The sequence below is a fragment of the Montipora capricornis genome, chromosome 8, assembly GCF_036669925.1.
Source record: "Montipora capricornis isolate CH-2021 chromosome 8, ASM3666992v2, whole genome shotgun sequence".
Classification (NCBI taxonomy): Eukaryota; Metazoa; Cnidaria; class Anthozoa; order Scleractinia; family Acroporidae; genus Montipora; species Montipora capricornis.
In genome coordinates, this window is record NC_090890.1 from 21600810 (window position 1) to 21623243 (window position 22434).

The 22434-nt window shown below is 39.3% G+C and overlaps 1 long non-coding RNA gene across 1 annotated transcript; it reads right to left on the bottom strand.

The window, feature by feature from the left end:
* Positions 1–6352: 6352 nt before the first annotated feature.
* On the bottom strand, positions 6353–16683 carry LOC138060619 (uncharacterized). Its single transcript, XR_011134397.1, has 5 exons — positions 16305–16683; positions 15217–15624; positions 13429–13519; positions 8279–8944; positions 6353–7829 (listed from the first exon to the last, which is right to left on the bottom strand). It is a non-coding gene; the product is annotated as an uncharacterized lncRNA (long non-coding RNA).
* Between the last annotated feature and the right edge of the window lie 5751 nt (positions 16684–22434).

Sequence of the window (22434 nt, forward strand, 5' to 3'; positions counted from 1 at the left end):
CGAAAGCAAATCAAAACAAGCCACAAAGCACAAAACCAACGACGCGAAACTACTGGTTAAAAAAATGTCGACGCTTAGAGTATATAAACCTTATTGAACTAGCTTGTTCGGTCCATACTGGAAAAATACTGGACTCGTTCCTTTTTTGCAAGTTTATGGACCGCGCCGGAAAAGCGAGGTCCATAAACTCAGACCAATATTTTCCCAGTACGGACCGAACGAGAGTGACAATCTACATATTTAAGTGGTACATTGAATACGTTTAGTGCAAAGAATCAGCACGATGCATAAAACGCCCGAAATTACGATCGTGGTCTCAAAATTATGTTTACCCCTTGAGTTCGATATGAAAAAAAAGAGCTTTTGAAAATGAGTAAAAGAACACACTGCAAATAAGTTGTTGAAAATCAGCATAAGATCTTAAGATTACATACTATACTGAGTACACGTTTTGTAACCACTTCCCAAAGTTGTGTATGGTTGGCTAAAATTTCGTTGAAAAGTCCTGAGGTGACAAGTTGAAGCGCTCCCTTGCTGAGGCCGAGGAAGGGAAGGGAACTTCCTCAGCCTCTGAGGTGGCGGTTGGTTTGTATATATCAATAGAATAGTGCTTCGGCTAGTGCTCGGAATAAGTCGTTATCAACTTCGATGTTCCGAATTGGTTGCCGAAGTTTGGACTACCTTCTCTGTGTTTGAATTACGTAGTCACGCTTTTTCCCACTTATAATTCATAAGAACACATGATGTGAGCCGTCGCAATCTTCTGTATCCTCACGAATCGAACAATACGTGTCATGAACCTTGGTGTGTTTAATTCAATTTTAACGTAATTTTTTGGATTGTGCGCAAGTAGTAGTTTGTCTAAAATTATCACGGTTTTCAGAAGGCGGAATAGTTAACGTGTTACATTTCCATAGACTGCATTTACTTCTTTCGTGAATACATGTCAAATGATTATCGGCATAAGAGACTCTAGGCTCTTGGAGGATGAACTATCTTTTTTGAACTCAGCATGTTTTCGCTTGATTCTGTGATGCGACAAGGGACCATCAGCCATTACAGCCTGTCGGACAGAATCAGCAGAATGTTTCATTCGATCAATTCTAAAATGGTAAACATAGTAGATGCCAGAAATAACATTTTGCGCTGATTGCCAAGAAAATTTCTTGAACGAAAATAGACTCCGGATCGTTTTTACAACTTGACAATTATTTTAAACACAAAACTCACGTAATAGTGAATGATCTCGAGAACGTCTTTCTGTCCACATAATTAATTATAAAAAGTAAACGCCAATCATTTAGGAGCAATAGCGAATCACGTGTAAGACACCTGTTTTTCTTCTCGTTTTTCTTGTGCTAATTAAATGCAAGAACCGTCTCTTTTGTCATTATTTTTACATAAACAAAATGAAGAACTTCTGAACGGAAAGTATTAATCTTGATAAACTAAGACATGGCAAGGAAAACTATTTTCAGGTGGGGCAACTTTGTTTATTGTTCAAAACCAAGAAGATGGAAGAAAGTGAGAAAGGCTTTTAGAAGTTGTTCAGACTCATGTGCTTCCTACGCAAGCGCCCAGAAGGTTGACGTAAGTGGAACAAAATTGACCATTGCCGTGGTGCCAAACTGAGTTCAGTTTCGTCAATGAATCCTAAAAATAACTTCTATTTCCTGTGGCAAGCCAGGAAACAAATACCACAATAGTAGCTGGCAAGCGTGGGATAATTGAAAGTGGTTAAAACTTATATAATGTGCGTGAATTGTTGGTTGCGATATATTCAATCCCTTACTCAGCATTGTCGGTCTTTATAAATACAAGTTACTTTTCAACGGTTGCTCTCTGCAGTGGAAAACATGACTTCCGATCAAGATTTCGCATGCGCCATGGAAAAAAAGGTTCAATGGGCTGAAAATTTGGAAGAAGTGCGATACTTTATACCTCCGAACAAGTTACGAAAGAGTTTCAAGAAGCGAATGACTAAGATATGCCGCAAGGCCAGTGAAATAAAGGACAAACCATTTCGCATTATCACAAGCATGGGCGAACTTAGCGCAAATGCTGTTCAAAATGGTATCGAGTTCATACTAAGGCACGGCCAAAGTGGATCTTTTGATGCTGATAATGTGACATACGAAGACCTGATCGAAGAATGGGACAAACTCTTTGAAATCAGCGCTGCGACGAATGAAGAAGCCGATTCGACGGACGATGACGAAGATGGAAAGCACAAATGAAACAAATGGAAGTTTACTAACTTGACCAAGCTATCTTTTGTCAATATGGAAAGCATTTCATTTAAGTTTCATTTCTCTTGGACACAAGATAGTAATGAAACTACGATAATTCGCTAAAAATGGCCATTGAAAACGCGATCAAAGACAAACATTTCGCCGTATTCACTTCTACAGCACCCAAAGGCCTGACGTTTGAGCGACAAATAATGCGATGAAACGTTAATAAACCTTTCTAGGAAGGTCTACTTCAACAAGAACTGAATTGAACTTTGAATACTTGATGATTTGTTGCGCAGGAGAAACGACATGATCATCCATGAAAAACATTGCCGGCATTTTCATTCACATGAACAGATTTATGCAGCTACGTATTTTCAAAAGTCGAGTTCTATTCATTGATCGCTTTAAGTTCGATTATAGGTGATGTTATGCTACCTTACGTACCAAGTATTTTTAATACAGAAAATGTAAAGTGCATTTTTGAATTTTGTAAACGATATTTTCATTCATTTTATCAGAATGAAAAGAAATATGTAAATTTTTTTACAAATGTAAAATAGCAAGCCAAAATGTTCTATTTCCCTATTTTTATCAAAGTAATAACATAAGTAGTAAGAAAAAAGCTTTGAACGCAATAGATATAACGAGAGCCCACCGATTAATCTCGGTCAGTGAAAAATGAAAACAGCATAACAAAAAAGAGCAAATTAATTTTTATTAAAATAATTTTTAACACATGAAAAATATGGTGCGTTTTCTTTGTACGAAGATAATGACATTATTGTGTCTCGTTAGAAATTTGCCAAAAAAGGATCGCTCTAGGGCAGCACCTCTTGCTTGCTGATGCCAAGTTGGTCAGTTTGCCATTGTTTCTTTGCAGCTGAAAAGATAAAATCATTTAAACATATCTAGCCAAACATTGCGCAATGCCAGTTAAAAGCAAACAACTTTTTTTTCCCGAGTTTGATAAACCAACACTTTTTCTCTGAAACGATCCCTTTTTCCTGTTTTAAAAATAGAATTCTCTTTCAAAAGTATTTTTTTTTTTAAATTCTTAGGGTTTTCAGACCGCACGTTAATCGTGAGTTTTATTTCGAGCAAATCAATTCTCTTCTCCGGTTATCTCTTGCATCACCGCTGACCAGTACACATCAATGATATCCTAGTTGTTAATACATTTCAAGACAGAAATGATCCTATTTATTTGCGTTTAGGGCTTTAGAGAACCTTCACAGGTATGTTTCTTCACGATATTTAGGTTGAGGTGAGTTTGTTCGGTTTCCTCGTGTCGGAGAAAAATGTAATTTTCTCAACGCAGCGTCATAACACGTTGAACCGGTTGTAAAGACGTGGGTATAGCGAGGGTGTTCCTCACTCAAACGTCAAAGTGGATTCTTCTGGTCATCCCCAAGGGTTTCCAAACAAAAGTGACAATCCGATAAGTATTAAAAATCTTCGACCGTTTCATTTTTAGCCGATTGTATGGCTGGAATTGTTGACTCTAAAGAATAGGATCTTACCGTGATGTGAACTAAAGCCTTCTTTAACGACCCACCATGATTCAAAGAAAGAAAAAGATGCCATTGAAATGAGCGACATCCGAATGACGCAACATATCGTTTGTTTGATGTTTTGGTAAGAGCCTGGCTGACGTAGGCTTTATGCGAACCGGCAGTCCCGACAAATGGCCCAGACGGTAGGCGTTATCACAACACTTTCGAAAATGTTAGAAAATAAAGAAAAGCCGAATTATACCCGAAGTTTCTTGGCGCTCCTTTGTTTTATCGTAGGACAGGTGAATTACGAAAGGTCAATTTCCGATTCTTGAGGATACGAGTGAGCATTATGGGTATAGACACCGATTCTTCGTGAAGATCTCTTAAAACTTCTTGGACATTCTGGACTGGTTTAGATCCAGAATCGATCACACTTCTCTCGAATTGGTAAATGCGCAAAAAATTGGGAGAATTTCGGTAATCATATACATAATGTCCTACATAACCTGAATTTGATTTTGTGTGTGTCTCAACTCAATGGAGAACATTCGCTGTACTTTAAGTGGGAAGTATGTGGGCGGGCGAGGAATCGGCACAATGTTTCGTCGTTCAACAACGCTGAATCGTCATTTTTGCATCGACTGGTTAATAATCGAAACCTTGTGGGATCACTTGAATATTGAACGGTGAATCAGCTTTAGCTTTTAAAACATAAATTCAGTGCCTTTAATAATGAGGAATGTAATGATTCTCAATACTGGAAAGTACTTGGAAATGTGGAAGGCAACCATCAACTCAAATATCACGGATATATACCCTTATCTTTATGCATATCTCAGTCCGGCCATATAAAACGAGATGCCATTTATGAAAATAGAACGAAAACCAATGAAAGGTGGGATGGTTCAATAAAAGACACAAGCTCGCTATACGAAGGCAAGGAATTGATATTTCCATTTCACTGAGTCAGCAACGTTGACTTTAAATTTGGACAAACTGTCTTTGGATGAAAATAGAACGGATAGGACTGATTTCGATCCGGAAGATCATTCAACGACTGGGGCGATGATGAAAGGAAACCAGGTTTAAGTATTAGGTCTGTTTTGCGTATCCAGTACTTGTAAGGATGTTTGCAGCCGAACCAGGCCATCTCCTCCTTCAATTAGGTTATCAACAACTTCCATGTTGCTCTGGGACCATCGTCATGAACCAAAACTTCGACTCAGATCTTGATAACTTGCTTATGGTCCCAGTGGGTTGCGCAAAAAAGTACTTGTGTCGCCATCTGTTCTAGAAATAGGTACGCAATGCGTGCATGTGTGGGCTTTGCTGCTTTCCGAAAGGGCAACCACTCTAGCATTGCATCCCCTCAGTCTTTCGCAGATACTCCCCCCTACTTTGTACATTGTACTCTTCACCTATCCATCAAAATGTTTTTATTTAGACTATGAACCGCTCTAATACTGGTTTGTTTCCAGGGAAATCTGCCAAGACCTCCCATCAACATAACCTCATTACAAAATTCACAAAATTTTAATGGCTTGAATATACAATTCTGATGGTGAACCCAGTGTTTCAAAAAAGACTTGGCTGAAAAAGTTACTCTGAATCGGATAAAAATAATTCCGAGTCGGAATATATATACCAGGCACCTTATCCCAAAACCGCACTCAACTGCCCAAGAGTGGCTAACGGTCCATAGACATGGCCAGGAGTTGCAATGTTATTACAAATGGCTTTCCCTTCACATTTTATCTTTTCTTGAATAAGTCAATCAGTGGGTTATGCTAAAACAATTTGACGGCTCATTCTCAGTTAGTTTCTATTGACTTTGATAGTTGGCTTTGCGGCTCGCACCTCACCATCAGTGATGCAAACACTTCGAGCCTTGACATACTATGCCATAGGCATTTACTGTATTTTGACCACGACGAAGTGTTGGAGGGTTGGAAAAGTCATTAATTGACCTGTCATACATTATTATTCGTTTCACAGGATAAATCAAGTTTTTTGAAAATTAATAATGAAACCTAAATAGACAATACAAACAAACAAATGAAGATAATAGTATTTGCAACATTGTTTGACGAATTAACTTAACAAAGATAAGGGGAATTCCTATGCCATTTACGTAAACTAAACGCTGTGAATCAGACTGTAGTAGTAGTAGTAGTCACGGTAAAATTTTGTCCACCATTTGGTATTGTACATAATCAGAAGCACATGAGATTCTGATATAATATAATGTTGAATATGACAGAGTAAAACTAACACAGCAGCACTCAGTCCAAATTGATAAAAAATATTTCAACAGACCAAGCTCAAATTAATATATTTCAGTCTGTGACACTTATCAGCCGGACATTTTGAGATTTTGTTGTTCAACCCGCACAATTCAAGCCTACAAATGTTGGCTTGCAAGAGTACTAAAATGACTCCTATGTGGTGTAACCCGCACCGAATCTTCAGGCCACAAATCCAAAGAAATTCATGTCGACATTCAGTACCAGCAAAAAACGAAAGAAAACGTGCTTCGGTGTCTCAAAGCAAGTTCAAGTTCAAGTTCAAGTTCATTGCGCACTGTTTACAGAAAACTAAACATAAGACACAAGTACAAGTTCAAGTTCAAGTTTATTGCACACTGTGTACAGAAAACTAAACATACGACACTGTACAATCATTACAGAAAAAAAAGATACACTCAGATAGAAACTAGCCAGTCGAAACAATAATTAATCGGTCAGTATAAAGTGCCGACTAGGTATAAAATGTAGACTGCAGACTGAGGCCTAAAGCCTTTACACTGTGACATAAGCATAAGCATAAACATAAGAATAAGCATAACGAAGTTCACACATGTTGCATAAGCATATGAGAAGTGACATACGCAAGCGCATTTTGCTCCGGAAAACACTCGCTGGATAATGGGACGAGCAAACGTTTCCAAAATGACGGACGAAGAAGAAATTCTCCTCCTACTATTACTCCTTCTGCTTTATAGACAGTATAGAAGAAGACGACGGCGACAAGAAAGAGAACGAGAAAACAAACTGAAGATGTCCTGTTGGGTATTTTCTAAGGGATATTTTCCGAAAGAGGAAAGAACAAGGAGACTCGGGAACTGCAACCAACGGACTGAAAATTTTATTTCTGCCGATTTGTCGATAAGGCAGGGATAATAGACCATTTTACAGTTGTGGCTAAGTTACCAGGCCTAACAATGGAAGCGAGGCTGCCGGTGACCCTGTTTTGATACAAACCTTCATGCTTTTGTAATGTTAATATGGACTAATTAGCGTTACAACAACACAATTTACATGATAAAAGCAGTGAGGTCTGTATCAATGCAAGGTCACCGGCAGCCTCGCAGCCATTCATAGGCTTGGTCGCTGAGCAAACAACTGTAAAATGGCCTATTGCGAACCGCGCCAGCAAGTTTCTTGTGAAAAAAAAGCAGTACCTTCGGACGCCGTCTTAGGCATTACTAACTTGAATATCCGTTGGCATAAAAACAGCTGACGCCTCGGTGTTATACTTATGTTTATGGTGCCACCGGTTTACAAGGTATGTCACTCCCAGTTTACATAGCTTTGCTTATGCTTATGTTTATGCTTATGCTCATGCCTATGTCACAGTGTAAACAAGCTCAAACCAGGCTTAAATTGTCGATATATTTTCAAGTGACCGTAGAGTCACGCAATGTCGGTCTCATTTTCTCTGCTGCGAAAATTTCCTACTACTAGTAACCTACTAGATCTATTTCAAGTTAAGAGTTGCTTTGCTCGCACGTGCTCCAACCTTTCGCCGTAGTTCAGCATGGTGAAGATTTCTGCTAATATATCCAACGTAAGAATGCAGACTGAGACCTAAATTGTCGACGTCGCATTGTTTAAAAATCTTTCAGAAAATAAGCGTTCCACTTACCGTAGTGACTGCACTCGCCTTCCCCCTCAAAAATCTGGGCAAAATTTCCGCACAGGACCCCACTTCATTATGCATACACTCCTTTGTTTCAAGAAAACAATACCGATAACAATAGACGTCCCTTGGGACTGTGGAGCTATGTTCTTTCTTCTTGGACCTGTCGAACTTCTAACTGAAATACGGAAAATCGAACATTTTTTCCTGCAATTTTACCCATTTTTCAATTTTAGAATAAGCGAAAGGAGTGGAGTTTCAAGCAATCGTTGTAATAGGGTTCAGATTCTCAAACATAACAAACAGACCAAATAAAAGTACTGTCATATTAACAAATAGATTCTATGTTGCCGTGCGTCTGTTCAGTAATAGTGGCACTCTCGGCTATCGCCTCGTGTGCTACTTTTTTGTTCTTACCACATTTTGACGTCTTCTGTGATCTATTACTGAACAGACGCACGGCAACATGGAATCTATTTGTTTTATATAATAAAGAATTAAACTTTATTCGCATAAAAGCTGATGGTGACGTCAATCGTGCGTCTGTCCTCTAATAGATCATAAGGCAAGAACCAATCAAAATCCGTGAATACCTTGGGTTATTATATAAAAGAATTTAATGGTTACCTGCTCTTTTTCCAGTGAAATTGCTGTTCTTTCTGTCTGCTTGCGAATTCACTGAGAGATTCTGCAAGGTGTATGTTTTCTTCCTTTTCTGTATTCAGGATCATGAACGGTGCATTTAGTGGGCTTTTGCGATTTATCGCTCTTTGTAGAGATCGGCAATATGCCCATTGATGCTTCCAAGTAAATAACTTTGGTAGAGATCCATGGATGTTCCCGTACGAGGCATACTTCGTTTTACTCCCCATCATGTCTCTTCAATGCCCTGCTGTGGGCTCGTTTGTCTGGATCGACGAAGTTTAGGCGATGGTTAACTGTGAGATGATGTTAGCCCTTGTCTTGTAGGCAATTGTAAACTTTCCGGCCACAGGTAACTAGGGCTAATATTCTTTCAAGAAGAGACGGATTGAAGGTTATCCATTGCAGTTTATTCTTAAGCATCGCGATACAGATCCATCCCCGATGCACTTTGTCTTTGCCAACTGACTGCGTTTCCCCACAGGACTGGTTTTGGACACGGGAGACGAAAGTAAATTGTTTTCTTTGCCCCACTCTATGCACCGCTCGGGATAGGCTATAAAGCAGGGGCAATTTCCAAATGTTCAAATCTCCCTTTGCTGACGCTTTCACTTCGGTAGCCATCTTGATTATTTCGAAGACACAAGTTTGCTTCAAAAGAGGGGAAACATGAAACGACTTTAATTGTAATGAACTTGTGCATTGAAGATCCCCATGGAAGATGCACCAATATAATCAGACTGAAAGCGTGGTACACTCTTATAAGTGTGCCACAAGCACGGGGCATGAAGGAAAAGCACGTCACAGTTCACAGCAATACTGGAAAACCTAAAACTATCACAGGCACTAACCTTAAGCTTAAACAGTGCCTTTAGTTGTAATTAGGGTTACGGTTAGCGTTATTAAAGGGATAGGTTGTTTCAACAGTAGTAAAACAAGGATCTCTGAGCGGTAACCTACAAGTGTAAGTTCGATTGCAGGTGCTCGGCGCGGCACGTGTATATAATTACGTATCATTGTTATGTAAATAGTCAGCCAGAATTCAAAATAAATATCATTTAGCAACCTGATACGTTAGCTCAGTGGTCAAGAACAGGGACAAGTAACCAGAGGTTTACAGTGGGTCGGAGTTCAAGGCAAGGTGCGAGTGACATATCATGGGATAAAATGGCTGAAAGAGCCGAGCGGAATCTGGAAAAAAGGACAAAACAAAGGGATAGAAAGAGGAAAGCTGGAACGAAAACGAGTAACGATGTAGGCGATGTAGGGAAAGAAGAGAGAGAGGGAGGGAGAAATGAGATCCATTTTTATTCATCCCCCTAAGTACAAATTAGCCATGTATATATTAGCGGAGCTCTGCGCACGCAGAGCACCATAGTTAAGGGTTAGTTAAGGAGGCTCGAAATTGTTTTCCGGAAGCGGGTGAAGGGTACATTAGCTGAAACAACGGAAACCTTTACAAAAAATGCTAACCTTACATTATAAATGTAAAACATTATCTAAAGCATATTGTTTAGGCCTGAGGTTAGCATTTTTGTATAGGGTTTGGGTTGTTTCAGTTTTCACCGGTGGCTCAATTGGTTGAGCACCGGGCTGCCATGCTGGAGGTCGTGAGTTCGACTCCGGCCGGACCAACACTCAGGGTCTTAAACTGAGGAGAAAGTGCTGCCTTTGTAATGACATCCACAAATAGTTAGACTTTCAATTCTTCTCGGATAAGGACTATAAACCGTAGGCCCCGTCTCACAAATTAAGATCTTCCATGTTAGTTCCCTGAGGGACGTTAAAGAACCCACACACTATTCGAGAAGAGTAGGGGATGAAGTTCCCGATGTTGCGGCTGTTCTTTGTGATTATATGGCTGGGTGGGTATAGCAGGTCCACATCAGCTGATTAGCTGCTCAAACAAATAAATAACAAACAAACAAACAAATAAACAGATGAATGAAGGGGGTAGTTTCTATAAGAAACTGTGGCGCTGCGTCGGTGGGGAACTAGTATACAAAAATTTTGGTTTTATCAAAGCGATCTGTTAAGATCACCGATCATTTCACATGTACCTCCACAAATGTCATTTATTGCATAACCTGTACGTTATGCAATAAATTATATATTGGTGAGACAGGTAGACGACTAGGGGACTGATTCCGCGAACACCTTCGCGATGTTGAGAAGAATGACAAAGATGCATCTAGGCCATTCGCTAGTCATTTTAATCTCCCTAACCACTCCAAAAAACACATGGCTATCTGCGGCCTTTCCCTACATCTAAGTACGATGGAAAGCCGCAAGAATCTGGAACAAAAATTCATCTTCCAAATCGGCACCCTTAATCCTCACGGTATTAACGAACGCTTTTCATTTAACTAATATATTCCTATTTTTGACGTTGCCATGTTACCACCAATAGCGTAGCTCCTTCTCTACTATAAGACTACACGTAACCCACAATTCCTCGATTCGCTCTGACGAAGGGCTAACGCTCGAAACGTCAGCTTTTAGAATCTTTGTACGGTGGTCAAATTTTTGTAAACAAATGAACATCATCTCCAAAAAAACTTAAGGCATCTGCGTCACTTGTGTCATTTGACGCTGCTTATGTGCTTTCTCTGAAGCATCTCATGGTTTCTTCGTCGTCTGAGGACAATGTGCTGGCTTTCTATGAAGCCATGACAGGTTTCCTTCGTTTTGAAGATTGGCCATTGTCATCAGGTGATGAGCGTTTTCGGCTCACACGTTCTTGAAGCAAGTTGTTCCCCGAATCGATACTGGCCTTACAGTAATACTATTTAGCACAGAGATAAGAGTGTTTCACTCCTCTGCACTGATTTGGTTCTTTTGACGTGTCCGTGGAACATTGTTCCACGTCAGTTGCTGCCATTTTCCTTGGGAAAGAGAAAACCACAATTGGAGTATGCTTAGGGATTCCTCGTCTGCTTAAGACTTCTTTTACTGAGTGGGACTGGAACAGTTGACCGATTGTTTCACGTTGATGCTAGATATGTGGAGGCATTATCAGAAATCATGACTAGTGGCAAGGACTTGCGGCTTGAAAAGCGACTGAATTGTTGAACAAAGATCTCCTCTGCTACGTACGAGACTACTTCCAAATGTATATATGGCTGCCCTGGTAACGGCACAGGTAAAGAAACAGATGTAACTCTTCACTTGTCCAATATCCGATCGAACATACAGTGGTCCAGCGTATTCTACGCCAGTTACTGCAAAGGAGGTCTCAGCTTGAACTCGCAACTTTGGTAACGGAGCAGGATCACGGGTTCTGAAGGCTGTTCCTTTTGGCTTTCGACTTGTGAGACAACGTCTGCGTAATTTCTTTGTGTACTGGCGCAGTTACTGTCGAGTTGACACCAGAATTAAGTTGCTTGCAATGAGTGTCATAGACGACCAGTTCAGTAAATGGATTGTTTGCGGGCAGCAATTACGGAAATCTGGCTGATGCTCTCTTGGGGTAGCGTTGTGAATTCTCCCGCCACAACGACTATACCCATCAGAATCAAGGAACAGTCGAAGCTGTCTGACCAAAGGTGTTGGCGGCCGCAATGTTCATAGTTGAACTTTCGTGTGAATAGATTACGGTTTGTCAGGTCTAACTTGTGCTTCTCAGTGACCTTGTTTAGTGATGAGCGTTTCCGAAGGTTTCCCACAAATGGTAGGATGTACGCGGTGATACCCAAGCAATTTTGCTGATGTGCTGTCACTAGACATATCGACGACACAATGAACTCCTGGCATCCTCTCCTCTTTGTCTTCTATTGTCTGAACTGGTTGTTCCTTGGCGGTTTCAGCAACGCCTCTTTCAGAGATATGAGCCGTCGGCATACGCCTGTGCTGCAGGGAGATGATCTTTTATCACCTCACATAACTTGCTAGTATAGATGGTAAGTAGCAGGGGTCCCAAAGAGGATCCCTGAGGAACACCGTATGGTAGTTTGAGACAGCTCCCTGAAAAGAGGCGTTGTGATCGGTGGGAAAGGTTCAATTCTAACCTCTTCAGAGCCCTTCCAGTAATGCCAAGACTCGAATGTAAACGATGAAGCAAGATTTTGTGATCTGCGGTGTCAAAAGCCGCACTGAGATGTGGAAGAACTAAAACTGACACGTACTGGCGGTTCATATTCATTAGTACCGGTATATCATTCTGGACGTTTAGAAGTGCAGTCTCGATACTGTGGCATTTTCTGTATGCAGACTCAAACATAGGATATAGGCCAAGGTCGATCATGTGATCGCACGCGTCTGGTCAAACACAGCACGTTCGGTCAGCTTTGATAGAAAATGTAGATTACTTACAGGTCGTAGGTTCTTAAATACCGGATCAAGGCCAGCCTTCTTTAGCATGCGGTTTACAAGGGCTTCCTTCCACATAGCAGGGAAGTAGCCTTAGGACAACGATGAATTAACCTCGTACGTGATGAGGGAAGGAGTACATCGAGACAACCGACGACCAGTGATGTTGGCATAGGGTTTATCAGGCAGGACGTCTTAGCTGACTTCTGGGTGAGAACACATACATCACTTTCAGTAACTGAGGGTGGAAGGAGCTATAAGGTACGCATGACTGGTGACGAACTTTACTTGCGCCTGGGTTAATAAGTTCTGCATCATCCGCGTCGGTGGAATCAATGACTGCATGAAGTCTGGTAATCTTACGTACAAAAATTAAAAAAGTCGTTGATGTTACTAGCCAGGGCCATGATAGTCAGGAAAAGATAATTCATCCGTTCTCATAAGAATAAAGTTTTTTGGCAGCTCGAAATAACTTCCCTTGATCAACACTATTCTCATATCAATGAAGTTGGAAGGTGTGCTGTTTTGAGTAAAAGAAATATGTGTTTTAAAAACACACCTTATTTTAGAGTGTATTCTGTTATGTATTAAACATATAATTTATCATGATCATGTAACTGGGGACAACTACAGAAAAAATAAAATAAAAGCTGTTTCTTTTTTATTATATATTTTTACCACCGGGTCCTACTTACAAAATTACATTAAAGGCGGACACTTTAGGTCGATGAATTAGCTAGCGGTGCGTATATAGTTATAGGAAGCATAGACTCTAACGATTGACATTTGTTCATTGAGGTTATAGCAAGAACATTGGGCATAATTACCTCTATGGTCACGTGACTTGAAGCCATTTAATTGTGCATATTTGTGTCTAACTAACCATGCACAACTGCATTACTGTCGGTATGCCATTTCCTGGTAAAAGCATAAAACAGAATGTGTTACTGCGAGATTAAATCAAGAGCAAATATGCGTAATTTTAAGCAGGGTGTGTTTTTAGGGTCACGTGACAGCCTTAAGCTACCATGACAACATGGCTATCATATATTTTTGTAATCTACTCATGATAAGCTTTAATTTGATATATGACAGCTTAGCCACCTAGGGTGGCTCCAAAATCTCAATTAGCTTCAATTGGCTCATGGACTAAAGGAAGTCAAGTCTCCTATTATATATCAACAAAACGTTTATTATTTTCAATGCAGACTGTGTCGGTTTTACATGCTAACACCTTCAGTAACCGTATTGAAGAAATTAAGCTAATATGAGACAAAAACATAAGGCTGATTCAGAGACTTCAGACGACATTGAATCGCGTTTCAAGATACTGACGAAGTGCCGAAGCAAATTGGACTGCATAATTTACGAAGTTTTTTGAAGTTTCGAGTTGATCGGTGCATGAGAACCTTTTGTTAATTCTAGAATCGATCTGGGGCAGATTCCTTAAAAAGCTAGTTAACACTTCCTTCGTTTTAAAATAGAAAAATGTTGGTTACAAATTCCCGTTGCTACATTTCTCTAAAGCAATTTATTTGTAAAACAATTATTGAATTCGGTTTTTGTCTTATCCGAAACAATCAAGGTCGAAGAAAATAGAACCAAGCAAATGAAGCTAAGTTTACCAAAAACAAAAGAAAAAATCCGATTGTTTGTGTCATCGTAAATCAAACGTTTTGCTTTTTTATACAGAGCGGTGCAAGACTACTATTAAATATCACTAAAAATGACCATTTTAAACTCAGCATGCTGATACGTTGTGCGAGGCAAGTCCGCACTCAGTCTATTAGTTTGAAGCGAATGTCATAATATGTATGCATTTCGTGCTGAAAGCAAGCCACCAGGCTAGAGGTCTTCATTGGGACCTAGTAAACATGAAAAATGTTGGTAGCAACTTTGTAACTCGCTAAAACAGGATTTATGGGGTTTTTAAAAATGACGTATGGATACTAGGCTGGAAACGAGGCTGCAATTAAAAACCCTTCATGATAACTTCCACAAATATACACCGATGATCGCCAAACTTGGTCACATTATAGTAATCTCTGATCGTGAGACCAAGTTATAGCTTGTATTGTCACGTGACCTTGTGAAATGAAAACGAGGCTGAAATATTGAACTCAATTTCCAAAAACATTCCCGGCTACACATTAAACTTAGCTACAAATTAGTTATAGATGCCTTTAAGAGTTCTTGTTAGTTTGTCAAAGTCGGAGATGTCACGTGGCGTCACGGGCATGGCAACGAGGCTCGTAAGAAGAGTCTGTTAGCCACACAAAGATTATAGCCAATCAAATTCGTGATAATACAAGTCACGATTATTGTACAAAAGAGGAAACTGCAACTGATGACTCGACTGCTACTCATGCTAGACGTACGAGCTTAATTATTCCAATTATCTCTTTGATAAGAGTGGAAATCCATAGCGTTCTTTTGATTTTTAGTGAACCTTTGCGGGATCCATCATGAACATGGACATGCTTTACGTACAGGTATGGATTATAAATGTTAGCCTAACAGCTATGTTGCAATGACGTACTAGAAACAGTTCTATATACGGTAGGAAATCTACAACCCTAGTGTGACGTACTATTTACATTTCTTGGCGTACTCACAGTTCTTCGCGTCTTCATTCAAGTTCTGACTCATCTAACTCGTCCTCTTCCTCCTCCTCTTCTTCATCGTTCTGATGCAGGTCAACTTGCTGGTTCTCGACATCGCCATCGTCAGACGAGATAAACAGATCTGTGCAGAGAACCCCAGCTTTGCGGCATTGGCATCGGTTGGTAGAACATCGCTGCTTTGCGCAGTTGCACTTGACAAGCTGGATGATAGCTTCGGGAGCTGGCGCTAGATCTACCATGACAGGGACCCATTCTTTGTCCTCCATGATTCATCTATAATCACTCGGTGAAGGTACGTAGCACTGGATTCGGGACTCATCTTTGTTCCAGACCATAAAGTTGAAGTGTGCCCGCAGTATAGCCTGGACCAGTCCAGTGTCAGACTGTGCTTGCTACTTTCTAAAGAGGAACCACCGGTTTCAAAAAATTGGAGGGGATGTCTTATTAGAAGGATTAACTCAACAACACCTTTTCACTTGAGGGCATTGTTATGGTACCATATGAGACCCCAATAATTGCTTAACAAGATGCACCTATTCATGTGACGTAATAACTTACCATGGCAACAAAATAGCCATCTAAAAACGCTGTACATGTCGTGTGTTTAAGCGCTTATATCTCAATCGAATCTCAAAAACGAACTCGGAGACCCCCATTTTTTATTGCTGAAAAGGGATAAGCAGGCTAAGATAATAAAAACTCTCCGCAGAGTTTCAAAAAATTTAGAAATCTCTCCTTAACCGTTTGTTTGTTTGTAAAAGAACACCGTGATGATCACAGAAAAACTCATACACATACGACGTTTTTCTTGTAATCGTTACGGTATTTTTAACATGGCAATCCAAGAGCTTTCCTTTCCTCCCGAGAAGAGCGTCTCTGTGTGTTTTTCCTAATTCGCAATTCTCTGAAGGTGATTTTAAATTTCTTACAAGTTTGGCTTGATCTACATTAAATTATTTTTGAGATTGACGAAGTTATTACAAGTATCGATACGAACGAAAAAATTCAAAATTCTCGTATCAGACTCACGAGGTGATCAATGTCGAGGCTTTAACACGTTTCAGATAAACGAGACTTACATAACACTGAAGCTAGCGATCAATCTTTTGGACTTTCAGCGGCGGTAGTAGGAGCAACACTCAGTTCAATATCGCAACCAACACTGCGCTTTTCATTTTGACATTTCATTTCTTCTACCTTTTGGCCGGAAAACATCGAATGAGATCAACTTTGTTCAGTTGACGACAAGGGGCTCTACACTAGAAGTAGTTCTTTTAGGCTTCTTGAATTGCTTCTTGAATTCCATGGGAACATATATGTGGATATCACAAGTGCTTCAGATCGTTCGAGGGAACTGAAGCGAATTATGTAACAGGAACAAATATTAAACCAATATTGTGTGAATGTTCCATTGTTAAAAAGAGTCCGTGCGCTCACAACCTCACGGTCGCCCCAGTGAAATACTGAATGGCGGTGAATTCAGTATACCAATACGCGTAGTTGGATGGATGACTGATCTTAACAAGAAAAATAAGGCAGCGTGGGAGAAATATTTGCCGGGAGGGAAGTTCCCAAAATTGTCAACATCTGACGCATAAACTGATATAAAATAACAATAACCCGAAAGTAAAATTGCATTTAAAGAAAATCTGAAAGGGAATTTTTAGAATGTTTTATTCAACTGGACATAGCAACGTGTAGTATTCGGTATTCCTCCTGTACGCGGCGTTCAGTGGAACCATACAATACACATAACATGAGAATTTTATTCCATAAAGCTCATTTGTACAAATCTATACGCTTTATTTTCACATGTGAAAAAGGCCTATACAGCAAATCAGAATTGCGTACAGCTATTTCAGGAAGTATAACCAATCACCAATAGCGTAAAGGCATTTTCATGCCAATCACTCGTGCATCTCGTGCAAATCGTGCAAATCGTGCAAATCGTACTTTGTTTTTGAATTAAATTAAATTTGCATTTGGTTCTATTGTTAGTGAGTTTTTGTTTCTAATTCGCGTTCAGAAAACTATTTTAATGAAAATTCTCATGTTATGTGTAATAAACAGTTCACGATATAGAAAGTGCTTTGTACGGGGTTTCATTCACTCGTTGTTTCTGTCAAAAACCCTCACTCGCTCGTTCCTCGCTCGTTCGGGTTTTTGACACAAACAACTCGTGCATAAAATCCCGTACGCCGCACTTTCTATGACGTAAACTATATATATAGTCAGTATTTGGTTTCGATTTTGGGAAACATTATTGCGTTCGATCGAAGGAGAACGCGTCCTAATTTTGCTCGGATTGGGTGATTGTTCGGTCTTGCCAAAATGCATCGCGATTTTTCTCTGTAAAGGGACACCAAAATAGCCGTCCCGTCCCGGAGATTATCTTGTTGTTTGCAGGCGCACCCTCACGTGAATTCTCGCACGAGTATTGATTTGATCTGATGACAATCCCTTTCTGTCACATGGAACCCTACGGAAACTGAGACAGGCTGTAGAACGCATTTTACTACAGGGGCACCCAACGAGAATATAGTTCAAAACAACTTAAACATATAGGCGTATTTTTGACCCCTAAAAATTTTTTCATCTGTTCGGAGTTCCTAGCTGAAAGTCCAGTGATCCAAAAATTATAGGGATCAAAACTTACCTTTTCGAAAATTTCAGCCAGAAAAAAGTCTCTCGAAAATTTTTAAGGTAAAAATCCGTTAAAAATGGGCAATTATACCATTTTCCAGATGTTGGAAAATCAAAGGAGGGGCAGGCAAGCAAGAAATTTTGCAACAAATGTTCAGAAAATTCAAGATCTCAAATCGTCTTCCGAACAGATATTTTCCGAAAATTGACGTTGTGTGCCCCTGTAACGTTACTACTGGTTATAGGGATTAAAAGCCTATGTTACGGGAATCACTGATATATCAAGGGGAAATGTGAGGGAGGTTCTTAAACTGAAAATCTCGGTTCGCGAAGGGCAGGGGAATTCTTCACACTTGGTTTAACTTCTTACGGAAGATTTTGATGGCTGTATAAAAGTACCAGACTGATTCCGGTCTCGATGAAGTAATGACGTATTGATTTTGATATGATAAACAGATAATTTTAAAATTTCGAAATCACGGTGCTGAAAGTACTATCAAAATTGAACACCTTCTTATGGTGGCTAAATATCAGGGATGAGTTGGATATTTTGGATTCATTTTTCTGAGGATTACTTCACAGCTGTGGAAAGTGATAGTCAGATATAGTAGATAACCACGGTACTGAATCATTTATTACCTCTTCGCAGGATCTTATCAGTAGGATACAACGATATGACGTATTGTCGTCAAAAATAGGTTATAAGAGTCTGAAAGTCGGCACCATAGAACCTAATACGTAATATACGTATCCGAATGCGGTTTTGTGGTTTTGCTTTAGGGAAGACATAGAGAAATGGGAGCGTGTGAAACCTTTTTATTATGTATGATTTTCATGAAAACTTAGAAGTTTGTTGTATATATTCTTGAAGTCGGTCGATGCAGTGTTATTATTGAACCGATTCACGATTTGGTATCTCTAAGAAATGAATGATTTTTAAAGAATGTGTTGTAGAATAAAGATTTTGCCAAACATTGTCTCCAACTTATTTTTATATATGCTGATCCGCTTGATTTTTAGGCGGCCGCCAGTTACTTATGCTAAGAACCGGGACATCGGATCCTTTATATTAAATTACCAATGTAATAATCACTTGATGAGACGAAAAATATTATGACACGTACGCAGTGCCTTGGACTGGAAGATACTGTTCGTGGTTTTTTTCTTTATGAGAAATTATTTATTTAGTGGTTGGCAAGCACTGGCGGGGTTGCCCGCCTCATAACAATCGGGGCGTTCATTAACAAAGAATTCGACTTTGGAGGGAGAAACTAAGGGAATAAACTTCCTTTTTGACTTCCTGTACATATTATTCGAGTTTACTTAAGTCCTGGGAAACGGACATGACAGCAAAGTTAATTAGAAATTAAGTTAAGGGAACTAAACTGAACTGGTATACACAGAAAAATGTCCTAATTTAAAGTGAGTAAGAGAAATTTAACGAATAGAAAGGCATCATGAAGGCGAAAGCGACGGATATGCTCAGATATACAAGGCCTTTTACTCGCAACTGAATAAAGTTCTCCTAGGACAATGAAAATAGGAAAAAATTTCATACAAATGCTCTCCATTTATGGGTTTTTTTAGAATCATAAGTGCTTCTCTCGACTCCTCTTTTTACATGGTAATTTCTCTGTGGTTTCCGCTGGAAACAGAGTAAAATACGTGCAAAAGTGTTTTAGAATTCTAGTCATTTAGGATCTCTTTAGTTGGCGTGGAATGTACACAACGCTGACTTTTTATTAAGCGCGTGATAAAAGCAAACGGAAGGTTAATATGCAAATATCGCATGTTGCTATATAAGTTAGTGCTTTCCTGTGGCTAACCACAATGAAACTACAAAGTAAGCGGAATTGTACTTCTTCGGTCTGAAGACGATATTAGGCAGGTTGTCTTAAAGGGCCTCAAGACACGCAATTTATTTTCGAACTGCCTCCGAACATCATCATTGACAGAAGTAATCAGCAGCAAGCAAACGATGTCTCTCGCAAAAGCTGTGAGTTGTGATCATTTAACTATGGCCGAAAATTCGGCGAAACAAGTGCGCTGGTCAGTGGATTTGGAAGAAATTTGCTATTTTACGCCACGAAAGCGCAGCAAAAAAAGCATCGCAGAAAGAATAAGAGAGTTAAAGGACAAGGCCAACGACCTCGCAGACAGAACATTTCGGCCAAATGTACATCATATCAACAGCAAATCCCGACGGGACTTGACGTTTAGAAAGGGATACTCGATAGACTTTGCAACCAGCGATTTCAATCAGCGGTGGGATGATTTATTTGAAATATACCGAGCAAAGAGCTTTGATTACTTGGAGCAGCAGAAATAAGATGACGAATATAAGGGCCAAGGAGCGGATGAGAACGTAAATGTATTAGGAGTTTTCGTGGAAGACAGGAACTGAATAAAACCGGCGAATTTGCTGTGCTGTATGACTTGCAAGGTGAAGAGTGAGCCGCGACAGTAACTTTGACTTTGGGTCGCCTAAAAGTTAACTTTTTTGGACATGAATATTTATTTCAGTAATCGTTATTTTAAACATCATTGAATAGCAATTTGCAAGGAAGACACTGATTAGGCCCTGAAGCCACAGCAGAACTAGAAATTACGAATGATTGGCAACTGAAAAGTAAAGTTATCAATATTGGACAACGCGAAAGTGAACATTTCAGGGACTGAAACCGTCTTCTAACAAGTGAAAGTAAACTAGGAACAGAGGAATATGCATTTAATGAATTTGACGAATCCGATAAATGACGACGAATGAGTGTCAGTGAATAGTTATCAGTATATCGCAAAGAAACGAAAGTTGGCAGTGCAAAGTTCATTTGTCACCGAGATCCAATATATATAGACTTAGTATACGTACATGGATAAGGTAATGCATGCGGCATGATTCCCAGAGATCAGTTCTGTATTTCATTACTATAGCTAATGGAATGAATTTTTTCGACACTGGAGTACATGACAAGGCTGAATTAAATTATTGAACTGTCGAGGTACAAGCAATAAAAAGACACTTGTAAAAGAAAAGTTCAACTTGGTGTTTTTCTCAAGTCAAATTAATTTTAGAGCCTTTCGTTTACTTATCAAGATTGCATATTAAGCTTTCGAATTCTGCGATAAGTTAAACAAAATGAGCTAGCATTTAGTAAGTGACTCATGTTAGTCAAAATGAAAAAAATTGCTCATGTGCTCGATCGAAACTAATTAAAGACAGCGCTTTTGTGCAACTCCGGACAGTACAAGAACAGACGAGACGATTTTGTCAACGTTATTAATGAAACCCTCAGTTTAATTTTCATAATTATTATCATATTACCACATCTATACTAAAAGAAAGGAAATAAAATGCTTGTAAATTTAAAACCATTTTCAATCGAAATATTTACGTGAATGACACTGTAAAGACGGCGGTATCCATGTGCCGCAGGGAGTTTACCATATTATCGTTCGTATATATAGCTTTAAATGTGTGGAAGAATACTATTAAACTGAATCGACTGACTGTCTCTCGAGCTTCTCTGGTGTAACTCGAATTTTTTTTCATTTGTATGTATTTCAGGCCTTGTATTAATTGACAAAGATATATCTTTACTGACTTCAATTTGTTTATTTTTTCTTGGCACAATGTAAGTTCAGATTAAAAGATATATCAGCTATTGTATTCAAGGATAACAACTTGAGAGCATGCGCAAGTATTCTGCCAAAAATAGGGCTTGTACAGATAGCAAACCGTGTTTATTATTATTCTTTTTCAGTTTTCACACTCGTTTCCTACAGGTTAAAAAAGTTAATTCACGACGGTTTCTCAACACCACGTTTTGAGGATAGAAAAACGAAACTGAGCATGTTTAAATAACCCTTAGCTTCCGAATCGAATAATACAAAAATAAAAAATGTTCTATTATTGGTATGATAACAAGATATAAATAACAAAACCGTAAACAACATGAAGATTCAAATATATTCGGAGTATACCATTTCGTGGTGTGGATTAGATTACATCAACCCACAGCACCTGGGTTAAGCTGCGTTTAGAACACAGAATCAGTCTTATTTGAGTCTCGAAACGTGACAGTCTGCCATAACTAATCGGACCTGACGTATTTTGTTCCAAAATATCCATGCCAACCACGACACGTGTTTTTTTTGACAACAAATAGCAAACAGAAGTCAATTTAAAAGCAATGTAGTAGTACAATTCTCTCTGGTAAGCTCATTTGTCAAGGAAAACTGGTATCCTGTTTACAGACGAAAGACAAGCGTATTCATCAGTTACTGATAAGCTATGAACACTTTCCTTTTACTGAATAAAAGCAAACGGAAGAGTCTTTCCCACTGGAATCTTTTCGGAAAAAATAGAACAACTTTAGACATGCTCCTGCATGTTTTCTCCGGCGTTTTGTCCGAAATAACCGGTTCTTTAATGAACCATTTGCTTCAAAATACAATAAACGTGGTCTATTGATGGAATACAGAACTGTTCATAATAAAGTGAAAAATTGTCAATGATTTTTCATGCGAATGGTAACCAACTATTTCCGTCGGTTCCCTTTTATTAGG